This window comes from Planococcus citri, chromosome 1 (genome assembly GCF_950023065.1).
Source record: "Planococcus citri chromosome 1, ihPlaCitr1.1, whole genome shotgun sequence".
Taxonomy (NCBI): Eukaryota; Metazoa; Arthropoda; class Insecta; order Hemiptera; family Pseudococcidae; genus Planococcus; species Planococcus citri.
Genome location: NC_088677.1, coordinates 6,646,315 through 6,660,462, shown reverse-complemented (window position 1 = coordinate 6,660,462; position 14,148 = coordinate 6,646,315). Strand labels below are relative to the sequence as shown.

The window sequence follows — 14,148 nt, the reverse complement described above, 5'->3', positions numbered from 1 at the left end:
CAAACTCAAAAATAATAATATTAATATTGTATTGTAATATTTTGTAACTTGAATTTTAATTTATCCAAAAATGAAATAAAATAATACTTCTTGTGTGTCTATTTGAATTTTGAAAATTTGACAATAACAATATAGGTATTATTATTTTTTCATTTTTCCTCCAAAAAATTTATTTAAATTTTAAAAAGATAAAATAACGTAGAAATTTAATTTAAATTTAAAAAAAAAAAAATAAAAAAACGAATAACATTATTATTAATCACCATCTGGTCACACTGATTTCAGCAACTCGAAAAAAACCACCAGGCATCGTAAACGATCACGGTGTCACCACGCGAACCCTGCACCAGGCTCAACCTGCAATCCGGGTGGCTCGTCCACTGCGCATCGCAGAGTCGAATCTCCGGCGCTACGAGTACGAGTGCGACGGAAATTCATTAGAGAAGAAGGTACACAAAACATTATTGTGCTAAACAGACATGTATTAAGTCGAATTTTCACACCGAGTCGAATTTAATATCACTTTATTTACGTCCGTAGTGCAATTGCGAACTTTAATACGCGTTTTTTCAGTTTCGGTATCTGTGCGATTAATTTTTCTACCAATTTGTTTTCGTCCAGAGTTCCTCAAAACACCTCGTCAACTACTCGGAAATATTAACCTGTTGTGCAGTTTGCTACTCGATCGAGATGCATTTATCAAGCAGTAATTGGATCTAGGTGAGTTTTTCAGCATCATTTGCCTCTTGTTTTATTAACTAGTGTATGTAATTACAGTAACGTCGTTTGTAATTTTCAACGGAAGTGTCGGACGATGAGTCGATGATTCGATGATGTGTTTTCGTTATCAAAATCGTGGTTCGGTTCACCAATCAGAATAGATGAAAAACATTCCAACGTATAGTGAATATTTCCTTCCTCTCTTGCTCGAGCTCGTCGTGTTGTTTATACCGGTATAATAATGACAATGAGGGTAGTGAAATTGATAAGATAATGAAAAAATTCTTCCATCTCCAGCTCAGCTCACACAAGAATACCGAAGACCGAAGCAAACGATATTCCAGTCGATTCGAATACCTCTACTAGATGGGAATTCCTTCTACCTGCAACTGCAAGATGTTCGAGTAACCTGTTCATGACTAAACAATAAGATATCTTCGATATCTCGCCAATACTTTGAATTTTTCCACCTTTTTTTCAACGTTGTTGGATCGTTAACGTTCTACGATGGATTTTTACCCATCATCGATGGTGCAAATTACACCTCTACACCTTTAGAGAAGAATTCCGGGTATTTTTAATGGTAAATTATTCGAAGACTCGTAGCAGACAGCTTGAATTGGCCAGAAAGGCACAAATAGTCGTGTTTTATGGATACATTACTAGCCTTCGATCAACTTCTACGGTCCCTTTGGCTGTCGATCAACAACAAACCAACCAACGTAGTAGTAATTTTACTCGAATAATTAAAATCTCACCCCTGCGAATAAATTTCATCGTCGAAGCGTGGATAAATTCAACGCTCCAATCGTACATCGTATCAAATGTCGACCACAGAAACGGTGAAAAAAATTACAATATCGAAAGCTCGACGTTGGAATAAAAAAATTTCTCCCAACACACCTGTCCGAGCAAGTTTGCATATTTTTTTTTCATCGTCACATCGTTGCTGCTGTAAAGTAAGGGCGAAATATATCGCGTGAGTTGTTTTAATTAAATTGAATATTTTTGCGAAATATGTCCACCTCGAAATCCCTCAAGTATTCGTAGTCGTCGACTCGAATATATTCTCGAATACGAATATATTACGAGTATGTATTTTTTTTTTTCATCGCCAAATAAATTAGACGAATTACTGCGTCGGTTTTCGATGCTCTTTTACCTCTCTGGCTCTCTCGTTCTCTCGGAGGAATCGATTCTATCGTGTTATGAGGGTCTTTATTATTAACTCAATTTTACTAATAGGTCGGATATATACGAGTAATGTTTATGTAATGAATTTTTTTCTCCACTTTTGCTACACGATGCAATGGCTCTGTTTAGAGTGAGGTCAATTTGCTATACCTTGTTGAATCGACCACCTATACGAATTTCATGTATAAACATTGTCTGCTCACTGCTCGTTCTCTTCAGGTCGAGTTCGATGTGTTTTATTAATTTTATCAAGTTGTATTACGTATGTAAATACGCGAGAATATCGATGTGTATCGTGAGAGGGAAACCCCATTTTCCATGCAGTTGTTCTATCTAGATACGTTTTTGTTTATGTTATGCCACCGATGAATTTATTAAACATTCCAGTATGTATTACGAGAACTGGTTTTAACCAACAGGTAGCAGGTAGCTACAGTACAGGAGGTGATTGAAAAAGTGTTATGTGGAAAAGTGTGTTTCTGTCGTCGAGTTTTTAATGACGAAATTGATGAATTTTGAATGTATTTGGGTTGAATTTTGGGATATGTGGAGTGATAGGGGTTGCTAAAATGGGTCGAAGGGTGTTAAATTGGAAAAAATTGGTATTTTTTAAAATTATTTAACGAATAGTTATTTTTAGTGACGAGTAATTTTGCTGTTTTGATGTTTTGAGATAATTGTGGTGACCAAAATTGGACAATAAACGACTTCTTGAGTAGCTTTTGAGTGATTTCACGCCAGGAATGACTCGAGTGGAAATTTTTACCAATTTTCTAACTCTGCTGTAAAAAAAGATATCAGATTTTTTTGTTTCTTACGCATTTTTACTGACAAAATTGACGATTTTTGAGTGTTTTTGGCTTAAATTTTGGGATATGTGAAGTAACAGGGGTTGCCAAAATGGGTCGAAGGGTGTTGAATTGAAAAAAATTGGTATTTTTAAAAGTTATTTAACGAATAGTTACTTTTAGTGACGAGTAATTTTGCTGTTTTGAAGTTTTGAGAAAATTGTGGTGACCAAAATTGGGCAATAAACGACTCCTTGAGTAGATTTTGAGTGATTTGACACCACGAATGACCTCAGTGGGAACTCTTACTTACCAATTTCCTAATGCTGCTAAAAAAAATAGATTTTTTGGCTTGTTATGCATTTTTACTGACGACATTGACGATTTTTAGTGTTTTTGGCTTAAATTTTGGGATATATGGAGTGATAGGGGTTCCCAAAATGGGTCAAAGGGTGTCGAATTGGAAGAAATTTGTATTTTTTTTTTCATCATTTAACAATTACATTATTTGTTGTAGCGAGTAATTTTGAAATTTTGAAATTTTGAGTTAGGGTGACCAAAATTGGGCACAAACAACCCCTTGAGCAGCTTTTGAGTGATTTGACTCCAGGAATGACTCGAGTGGAAATTTTTACCAATTTTCTAATTCAGCTACTAAAAAAAAAACAGACTTTTTTGTTTGTCATGCATTTTTACTGACGAAATTGACGATTTTGAGTGTTTTTGGATTAAATTTTGGGATATCGGGAGTGATAGGGGTTGCCAAAATGGGTCAAAGGGTGTGGAATTGGAAGAAATTTGTATTTTTTTTTTTCATTTTTTAACAAATAATAATTTTTAGTTGCGAGTAATTTTGCAATTTTGAAGTTTTGAGTGACCAAAATTGGGCACAAATCAACCCCTTGAGTAGGTTTTGATTGATTTTACGCCAGGAATATGACTTGAGTGGAAATTTTTACCGATAATTCTGCTATTAAAAAAAAATCGGAATTTTTTGGTTTGATATGCATTTTTACTGACGAAATTGACGATTTTTGAGTGCTTTTGGCTCAAATTTTGGTATATTTGGAGTGATAGGGGTTGCCAAAATGAGTCAAAGGGTGCTAAATTGGAAAAAATTTGTATTTTTTTTTTCATTTTTTAACAAATAATTATTTTTAGTAGTGAGTAATTTTGTAATTTTGAAGTTTTGAGTTATGGTGGCCGAAATTGGACACAAACAGTCCCTTGAGTAGCTTTCGAGTAATTTGACACCAGGAATAGCTCGAGTGGAAATTTTTTCCAATTTTCTAACTCTGCTAAAAAACAACATTCAGCTTTTTTTGGGCTGTTACGCAATTTTACTGACAAAATTGACGATTTTTGAGTGTTTTTGGCTCAAATTTTGGGATATCTGGAGTGATAAGTAGGGGTACCCAAAGTGGATCAATGGTTAGTGAATTGGAAGAAATTTGTTTTTTTTTTTCATTTTTTAACGAATAATTATTTTTAGTAGCGAGTAATTTTGCAATTTTGATGTTTTAAGTTAGGTTGGCCAAAATTGGGCACAAATCAACCCCTTGAGTAGGTTTTGAGTGATTTTACGACAGGAATATGACTCGAAAGGAAATTTTTACCAATTTTTTAATTCTGCTAAATAAAAAATCGGATTTTTTTGGTTTGTCATACTTTTTTACTGAAAAATTTACGATTATCAGTGTTTTTTGCTCAGATTTTAGGATATTTAGAGTGATAGGAGTGATAGGAGTTGTCAAAATGGGTCAAAGGGTGTTCAATTGGAAGAAAGGGTATTCCCGGGTAAGATAGGTGAAATGCCCCTGTCCTCGGATTTTTGTAATTTTGATGAAACATTGTTGGGTGCCTTTGAAAAAAATGTTGAAGCCAAAAAAATTTCCCCCACCTCACCCCCTTGCTCACTATGGCCATTAAAACGTGTTTTTCGGGGAAAAAATCATACTTCAACGAGTTTTGAGTAAAAAATTTTGAATTCGACCAAAATAATATGTGGAAGAAACATGAGTCTATCAAGTGAATTTTTTCAAAATTTTTCGACCCCCCCCCCCTCCCGGGGGGAATATATTGACAAAAGAAAATTCGAAACCGCCGTATCTCCGAACCTAATTTTTGTACACAAATATTTTTTCTTTAAAAAATATATCTGCATGAGTACTATAATTTGGTATTTTTTTCAAATTTTGTCTCCAGGTGGGTCATCTTCAAAAACTCAAAAAACACTCAAAAATGCGTTTTTTGTGTCTCGGCGCCACCAAAAAAAGCGATACTGCCAGTGATATAATTCTGAAATTTTGCATGCGGACCTCTAAAAACAATATAAAACTAACCTGCAACTTCTTGAAACCTCAATTTTGAGGCCATAGGCACCCCCCCCCCCAATTTTGGGCCGAAAGAAGATCGACAATATGGGTATTGTTTTCATACGAATTAAACTTGCTGAACACGAATATGAAGTTAGATTTACAGTTGGACCCTCTTGAGTGATTTGACGCCTGGAATGACTCGATGAAAATATTATCAGATTTTTTTTTGTTTGTTAAATATGCATTTTTTGATCATTTTCTGTGGTAAATCCGTGACTTTTGAAAATTTTCAGTTTTATTGGTACTCTACTTTTTTAAATTTGATGATTCATTAGGGCAACGGAGTGTAATTTGGAGGGGTGAGGGGTATTCTTGGAAAGAAAGCTATTTGGAGGAAATTTGACGCTAAAATTGATGATTTTTTGAGAAACTTTACACCACTTTTCTAATATTTCAGTTATTTGATTATTTTTTTCAAGTTTGAACATTTTTTTACGTATCATTTTTTCAATTTAGAAGAATTTAAAAAAATTGAATTTTTCTGTAGTTTGTTGTGAACTTTTTCGAGGATCACAGCTTTTATGAAGTCGACAATGTTTTTTAGAAACCATCTTAGTACTTCTGATAGTTCTTCAATGGGTAGATTTTGCAAAAAGTGGTATTTTTTGATAGATTGGCGTATTTTTTGGTAAATTGAGTGAATTACGGGTAATTTTCGGTAAACTAATGACAATTTATGAAAACTTTTTCAAAAATTTTCAATGTTTGTGTCGCAGACCCTTCAAATACCATTTTTTCAAAGAAAAAAAATTCTCGGTCATCTTAAACAATGCCTTCTCTACAAGAATAAAGTCCTCAAAGTTGAAACATCTTTTGAAGAAATGACGTGAAAAATTTTTCAGGAAGTTTTTGGATGATCAAATTAGGTTTTCTTCTCAAAACGGGGTTATTCTAGAAAAATACTGACTCGAAAGTCAAAGACGACTCTTCAAAAAATATTGACAGATTTTTTTCGATTTTAAGAATTTTGTACCTACTGGAGCATAAACGTTACCGGTTGGGGGGGGGGGAAGGTCACATCTTGGTAACAAAATAATTTTAAAAAAAAATTGTGTTACAAAAGTTGGGAATTTTTATAAAATTTCCACCAAATTTTCATTCATTTTATTTCTATGATTTTTTTTTTTCATTTTTGCACATTGAGATCAACATTGACTGAAATGTTATAAAATTCTTGGAATGGAAGTACAAATTACAACGATCTCTGGTAATTAGTACAGTAAATTTTCATTACATTTCGCCTGAAATTGCGAGTGCGTCTCATTGTGATCCAGTTGAAAAATTTAGCCGGATGCGTTTTTCTGATGAAAAGTTGAAATTTTGGTTTCGGGGACTTTTTAATGATGACACGAATTTCATTTTTATGAAAATCTGACCTCAAAACCCAAAATGAGCTCCAAAATTGAAAGTTTTTTCGTGTTTTTTAAAACGCTTTTTGGGTAGTAATTTTGAAGTTTTTTGAGAATTTGTTCAATGCTCTAATGATCGCCATAAAAGAGGCCCAAAATTGATAATTTTCAAGGGCCCCAATTTCATTTTCAATGACCATTCGATCTCAAAACCTAAAATGAGTTCCGAAGGGGAAGGTGCAAAATTGAATGTGTGGGCCCCACAATAAGACAGGTTCGAAATTGAAAATTTCTCAAAAATTCAGTTTTGGTATCGAAATGTGGATTTTTAAAGGCGAAAAATGTATTTTTTCAGATCATTCGACCTTTAAACCCGAAAATGGGCTCTAAAGGGGAGGGGCAGTATTGAAAATTGTCAATCAATGTTAGGGTTCTTAAGGACGCAGAATTCATTTTTGAGCATTGATTGACCCCCCCCCCCTCCCGACCGCAAAATGGGCAACATTTCGAATTTTGGCACCCCCTCTTCTCTTCACCCTGTGAAATCATTTTTGGCTAGAGGAACAAATGGTCGATGAAATTGTAACCAGCGTCTTCAAAAACTCCTAATTCTATATCTAAATTGCATTTTTCATTTTTCATAAGTTCTGAATTTTGGACCTCCCCCCCCCCACCATCCTCACACTGTGAAATCGTCTCTAGTTAGAGGAACAAATGGTCGATGAAATTGTAACAAGCGTCTTCAAAAACTCCTAATTCAATATTTAAATTGCATTTTTTATAAGTTCTGAATTTTGGACCCCTCCCTCCCCCCCCCCCCATTCAAACTGTGAAATCGTTTTTAGTTAGTGGAACAAATGTTCGAATGAAATTGTAACCAGCGTCTTCAAAAACTCCTAATTCGATATCTAAATTGCATTTTTCATAAGTTCTGAATTTTGGACCCCCCCCCCTTCAAACTGTGAAATCGTTTTTAGTTAGTGGAACAAATGTTCGAATGAAATTGTAACAAGCGTCTTCAAAAACTTCTAATTCAATATCTAAATTGCATTTTTCATAAGTTATGGATTGTTTTTGGTCACATGGGCTAATGGTTGACGAAATTAAATTTTAGCATCCTCAAAAACCTCAAGTATGTATAATGCGATTCTCATACTGTATTTTTCAACATTACCTAATTTACTTTGATAGGTGATGCCTCTTTTTCGAAAACGAAGTACATACATATATGCCCGACGTTTAATGTTTTTTGTGTTCCTTTTTTCGTACGAAGTATGGCGAAGGAGTTGGATAAACTTTCTATCTGGATCGCTGACCAAGTTATTAAAGTTCGAAAAAATAACTTCTAATTGATTTTTTAAACTTTCAGTAACGAAGTCATATTTTATTTCTTGAAATATACCCGAAAAAATGTTGAAACAATCTCGTTTAAAAAATGCAAAAATTGTCGTTTCTCGCAAAAAAATCTCTATAGGTAAATCCTTTTTTTCCCCTTCAAAATCTCTCTTTTTACCAAGAATTGTCAAAAAAAATTACGGATTTTTTGACAATCCGGACCACAAAAAATTAGAGGGGAGGGGGCTACAGTGCCCAATCTGAGGCTCAATTGACTTTGGGGTCCTCTGATCGAAGAATTGACACCATTTTCATGCTCAGGGGGTTCGAATCATATATAAATGACACCCATATTGACTCCTCAAAAAAAAGGCGAGAGGAGATCACAGCAGCTCAATCGAGGGTCCAATTGATTTATTGCATTCATATTGGTAATAATTTTTTTTTTTGTCTCGAAAAAGTAAGGATCTGTTGAATAATTAACTTTCAGCTTCTCAGTTGCGTTGACGATTATTGAGTTTTTTGGCTTTTTTTGCTCTCACCTGGCTGCCGTTAAAAATGGACTAGCTGAGGGCTGCGATTTGCGCCATTGGTCATCCCTTCGGAAGGTCTTTCCACAGGAAAAATTTCAAAAAAATCACCGAACCCACCTACCACTTCTTGGTCCAATTTACGTGGAATGACCCAAAAGTCTTCTCTCGCCTTCACTTCTTTCCAAGAACCTATGAAATTCGTCAAAATATGTACTGAAAATAAGACGGCCATCTCTTCTGCATCAATTTCGTTTGAAAATTGAGACATATTGCTCGTAAAAATATGCAAATTTATACGTCATCGTTGTTCATTATATGTAGGTTACATTACGCTTAGAAGGAGACAATTTGGTACAGAAAACTATACTAGCTCAAAGCTGACAACCCATAAACGACGACGAACGATGGTAAACATTTCGCGAGCTATTTTCTCGATTCGCAGCTGACGATGAGCTTTGCGGGTAGTAAACTATAAATTGGCGTATGAAATTTCGCACTCGGTTTCACGTCCTACAGTTGATCATCTTGTTTGCTTTCTTGTCTCGTTGTGTGGAAAATATCTCACAGTAGAGTCGAACAAGCAAACATACAGAATATGAATCGAACATCAAAGCGAACACCAGATATATATGATTAGGTATTAACATTTGGCCAAATTCAAAAACTGCAAAGGGGGGCGTTCGCGATGACAAAATTTCATCTGAGCCATCCGAGTAAAATAAGAAGACATCGGAATCGCGATGTGATATGAGACGTAGTATCCAATTCATATACGAGTAATTGAATACACGAGAGATGTGGCATAAGCGATGCAAGGATTCACCATAAGAGCATATTATAAGTTGTACATCGCATGACGCAAACGAATATACAAGGGAGAAAAAAAACCACACAGATGGAATTCGAGCTCGAATTTTATTCAAATTATCGTTATCGATGATAAAAAAAACTACACTGCTACCAACACACGTAGAGAGCTACTTGGATTTGAATTCGTCATACTTGGATTTTTTTTTCATTTTGAAGAATTACCATATATGGAACCGGTTTACTCTATCTATGACGTTTGTACTGCTAGTATACTAAAGAAAGATGCTCGCGAGTAATTATTGATAAATCATACTATATAGTGGGAAACCAGTGTTGTGTTACGATTTTTAGACTTTGCTTAGCTTACGAATCTGTGTATGAAATTCGCAGAAAGTATTACTTACCAGTACACAACGATCTCGATATCGTCGAGTATACTTATAATAAACATTGAAAAATTTTCACATTCACGATAACTGTTCGCTCTTGTTCGTCTTTTCGTATACCATACCGGATAAAAGATATCGTTGAACGACCAAACAAACAAAACGTTTACAAGAAATACGATCTTTTCGACGTTTACATAAAGCCCATTTGGATAAAGATAAAACCTACGTAAGATAAATCTTGGGCTTGGAAATTTACGACGAACTATTGGTTCGTGGTGCTTTTGGCTTTATTTTTTCTCATTCTACCTTCAACTTATACTTAGTCCTACCTACACCTCCCACGTATACCAATTTTAAACGTACTTTTGCCAGGGGTTGATATTGTAAAGGTATAGTGGGTAGGTAAATGCCTGTTTGAAGCGTGTAAATGTAGGTATCGATAAGGGAAGAAATGATGTATTAATCGGATGCGGAGGCTTTTGTAAGGCAAATTATAAGTCTGTATTTTTATTTATTACCCTTTTCGACCATCTATTTAACTATCGAACACCTGAGTCCTATATTTTGCGAAATCGATAAAAATGCCAAATGTTTATAGCTTCGTGGAGATGGTTTGTTTTTCTTATAGTTTTGAACGAGATGAAGAAGGGAGGTAGAGGGTGGGAGGGGAAAAGAAGCATATTCTTTGAAAAGTGTTCACTTTTGTGATACTTTTTACATCAGTAGAGAATTTTTTAATTGGAAAAGGTTCTCAGAATGTAGCTAAAATAATCCGGTATATGACTATAGGAAAATAATTGCACCACCCCCCCTCCTGCTCCGATCCTCTGGGACTAATTTTTACTCGAAGGGGACATCCTAAGAAACATTTTGAAGCAAACTTTCCAGAAAAAAGTTTGCCTTGATCACAAAGTGGTGGCCATTTTGATTGACAGGTCAGTCGAAATCGCAGATATTGCTTTCCAACATAGAACTCGCACGAAATTTTTTGAACTAGACAAAGATGGATCGAAAGAGCATGAAAAAATTCATCACCAGCAAAAATTTCAAGTGCTTAAGTGCATTTCTCAATTTTTTGAAAATAAAATTTCAGCCAAAAATGAGAAAAAAAATCAAAATTTTACCAAATTAACCTAGAAAGCTGAAATTTGAGATATATCTTATGTTTGACCTGCCAAATTGAATTAATTCTGGAGCCTCCAGCAGATTTTTGAAACTTGAAATTTCCACAAAATATTATCAAATGACGTTGAAAATCCGAAATTCATCCTGTATTCTAACTTGAACACGCTATCAAGTCGACTGCTGATAGGTTTAAGTATGTAGTTTTGGAGCCTCCAGCGACTTTTTGGAAATTTGAGGTGGGGATCAATTCGTACACTTGAAATTTTGAGGTGGGAATCAATACGACAATTTTTTTACGGTTCTGGAATGGCCACCTGAATGCGGATTCGAGTTATTTTAGAGCCTCCAGCAACTTTTTGGAAATTACTGGAGCCTCCAGCAGATTTTCGATGCTCAAAATTTCCATAAAATTTTGCCAAACAGAACTGGAAAATTCAAAATTCACTCTGCACTTCAATTTAAACACGTTATCAGGTCGACTGCATGCGGATACGAGTCATTTTGGAGCCTCCAGCAATTTTTTGGAAATTACTGGAGCCTCCAGCAGATTTTTCGGTGCTCGAAATTACCATAAAATTTCGCCAAACAGAGCTGGAAATCCAAAATTTACTCTTTGGTGGATTTTTTTGGAAATCAAATTTTAGCCAAAAATGAGATAAAAAATCAAATTGACCTAGAAAGCTGAAATGTGGAATATACTGTATTTTCGACCTGCCAAATCGATTGGACACGGTTTCAAACCGTTCAGCGCAGTTCTGGAGGCTCCAGCAGATTTTTGAAACTTCAAATGAAATTAGAAATCCGAAATTTATTCTGCACTCCAACGTACACACGCTATTAAGTCGAGTGCTGGCGAATTTAAGTCATTTTGAAGCCTCCAGCGAATTTTTGAAAAACCTTGGAGCCTACAGTAGATTTTTGAAACTTGAAATTTCCACAAAATTTTATCAAATGCAGTCAATAGAAAGCTGAAATTTATTCTGTAAACAGGGTATCTAACAGGTAGTGAAAGTAGTGAAAGATTAGTGAATTTAAGTAGTCAAAAAGGTAGTGAAAAAACGAAGGACTATTAATGTGCTCATTTATATTGTTTTAAAAATAATTTTTATTGAAATTAAAAAATACTTGATATGCAAATTTTATTTCAATTTCATTTTTTTAAAAGAAAATTTGACTTTGTTAATTTTTGTGCGGTGTTTGTGAGGGGGGGGGGGTCAAGGGGAGAGCTTACTGAAAATTTGGTTTATAAAAGGTGGAGTAGAAAAATTGGTGATTTTTTCAAAATAATTCCGTTACTAGATGCTATGATCAAATTCTGGTCATTTTCAATTATTGGAAGGAAGGAGGGCGGGGGGGGGGATCAATTTGGCAAATTTTGTGGCACTTTTGCAGTTTTGTCAAATCGTTATTCAAATTTGAGAATTTCCAAATAATTCGTGGTATTTTTCAATAATCTATGGAGCCTGTGTCAAATTTTACCCAAATGAGACATTTTCTCTAATTTTTGTCGTTTTCTGATGGTCCATCAATTTTTAATATTTTTGGGTGATTTTCACAATCAGTTTTACAATTTTTATGATACTTACTTAATTTGTGAATATTTATGTCTGGCTCTTTATTAAACGTCGAAATGGTCAGAATTTTCATTTTGGCCTTCGACCATTATTATTTCATATATCTGTTGATTGATCAATAATTTTACCTATAACTAACTAATCCACCTTAATTTTTCTTTGTTTCAGGTGAGTACAAATTTCCTTACCAAAATGATAGAATATGAACTCGCGTGTGAGAATAAGTAAGTAATTTTATGATCCTTATGAGAAAAGTTACGTTAGTCACTTCTACACCTGTGACCTTTTATTTTCAATGGCAAATCAACAAAAAGAAAAAAAAATTCTAAAATCACGAAATTTGAAAATCAGCTGAAATAATTGTCCATCAGGTTTGAATCGAGGTGATCTGATTTTCCGAGTACGAATTTGAAAACGGTAGATCAAATTTTTGAGTTCATAAACGATTTTGATTTTTAATGAATTTTTGAAAAATAACACGTTGGTCAAAAATAGAAAAAAATTAAGATTTTACCAAATATGTAGATCAAGAAAACTGAAATTTGGCGTGTGCCCTGTTTTTGACCCTCTAAATCGATTAGGAACGGTTTCGAAACATTTCGGGTGGTAGTTTTTAGAGCACCCTTAGCAGATTTTTGGAAATTGAAATTTCCACAACATTTTACTTAATTGAGTTGTCGAGATGAAATTTACTTATATGTAGTACCCCATTTTCAGTGCGCTGAGTCGATTGGAGGTGGTTTCAGGCTGTTCTGGAGCCTTTCGGTATTCATGGAAAATTTCAGTTTATCTAAAAAGTGGTCTAAAAACCGTCCAAATTAACTTGAGCATCATTTTTTTCGAAGTACAGGGTATTTAACAGGTAGTTAAAGTGACGAATTTAGTTCAAAAAGTAGTGAAAAAATGAAAAAATCCAAATACGCAATGAAAACCTTCAAATTATTCAAAAAAATGATTAAAATTGAAAAATATTTTGATTTTTTCCCATTTTAATTTTTTAAAAATTTTCCTTTCAAAAATTTGATTTTGTTGATTTTTTTTATTGTGAGTAAGGGGAGCGGGGGAAGGGAGGTCAAGTTGAGAGCTCTCCAAAAATTTAGTTAAAGGAAGGTGGTGAATAAAGAAGTGATTTTTTTCAAAAAAATGCTGTTAAATATGTAGATACATACATATAATGAAATTGCAAAATTTTTTGCCAGTCAATTCTCTGGAAGTCTCGCTTGTTGCCAAAAATGTTTGTGTCTTATCAAATCGCTAAAAAAAATATTGTTTTTTTTACCTTGAATTGCCAAAAATTGCTATAAAGTTTACCCCGCCCCCCCCCCAAAAAAAATACTAATATCTGTCGCTCTTTTGCAAAAAAAATTCCGAAAACTTCATTTTTTTCCAAAAAGTACTTTTCAAGAGAGGTTTTGATCTTGCAAGTGTTGGTCTCAAAATTTTTTGATTTTTGATTTTCGAGATTCTGGATCTTGAGACTTTTGTGTTTTGATATTTTTTGATCTCAAGATGTTTTGATCTTGACATGATGCAATTTTAATACTTTTTTCAAGTCTCCCTTTTCTATCAAATTGTTTTTGCCTATGATCACCTTGAGGTCCCGTTTTTTGCCAAAATTGTCAAATTCCTACTTTTTGCCAGAATAAAATCATCAAAAAGTGATACTTACCATTTTTGGAGAAAATTGTCTACGAGCCCTGCAAAAATGGCCCAAAAGTCTCGTTTTGTTGCTAAAAATTGACAAAATTTCTTGATTTTTTTGTCATAATAATTCTCAACGTCTCACTTTTTGTCAACATTTCCCAGAAGAAGTCCGTTTAATCAAAAAAGGAATTTTTGACGCAAAATTTGAAAGCTTTTGAAAAAATATACCTATCCGAGTTTTCTTAATTCAATTATTTTTATTTATTTATTTCAATTTTGGAGTACTTTGTACTTACAAAAAGGTGTCAG

General features: G+C 34.1%; 1 protein-coding gene across 3 annotated transcripts in view; it reads left to right on the top strand.

Annotated features, from left to right (window-relative positions):
* Nucleotides 1–399: 399 nt before the first annotated feature.
* The window catches only part of krz (kurtz), a 308,096-nt gene continuing 294,347 nt past the window's right edge, over nt 400–14,148 (top strand). The window contains exon 1 of one of the 3 annotated variants that reach the window (XM_065365000.1): nt 400–720. The gene's annotated coding sequence lies outside the window, so the exon portion shown is untranslated. The remainder of the gene's footprint in view (nt 721–14,148) is intronic. The other 2 variants (XM_065364990.1, XM_065365016.1) reach the window with 2 other exon arrangements.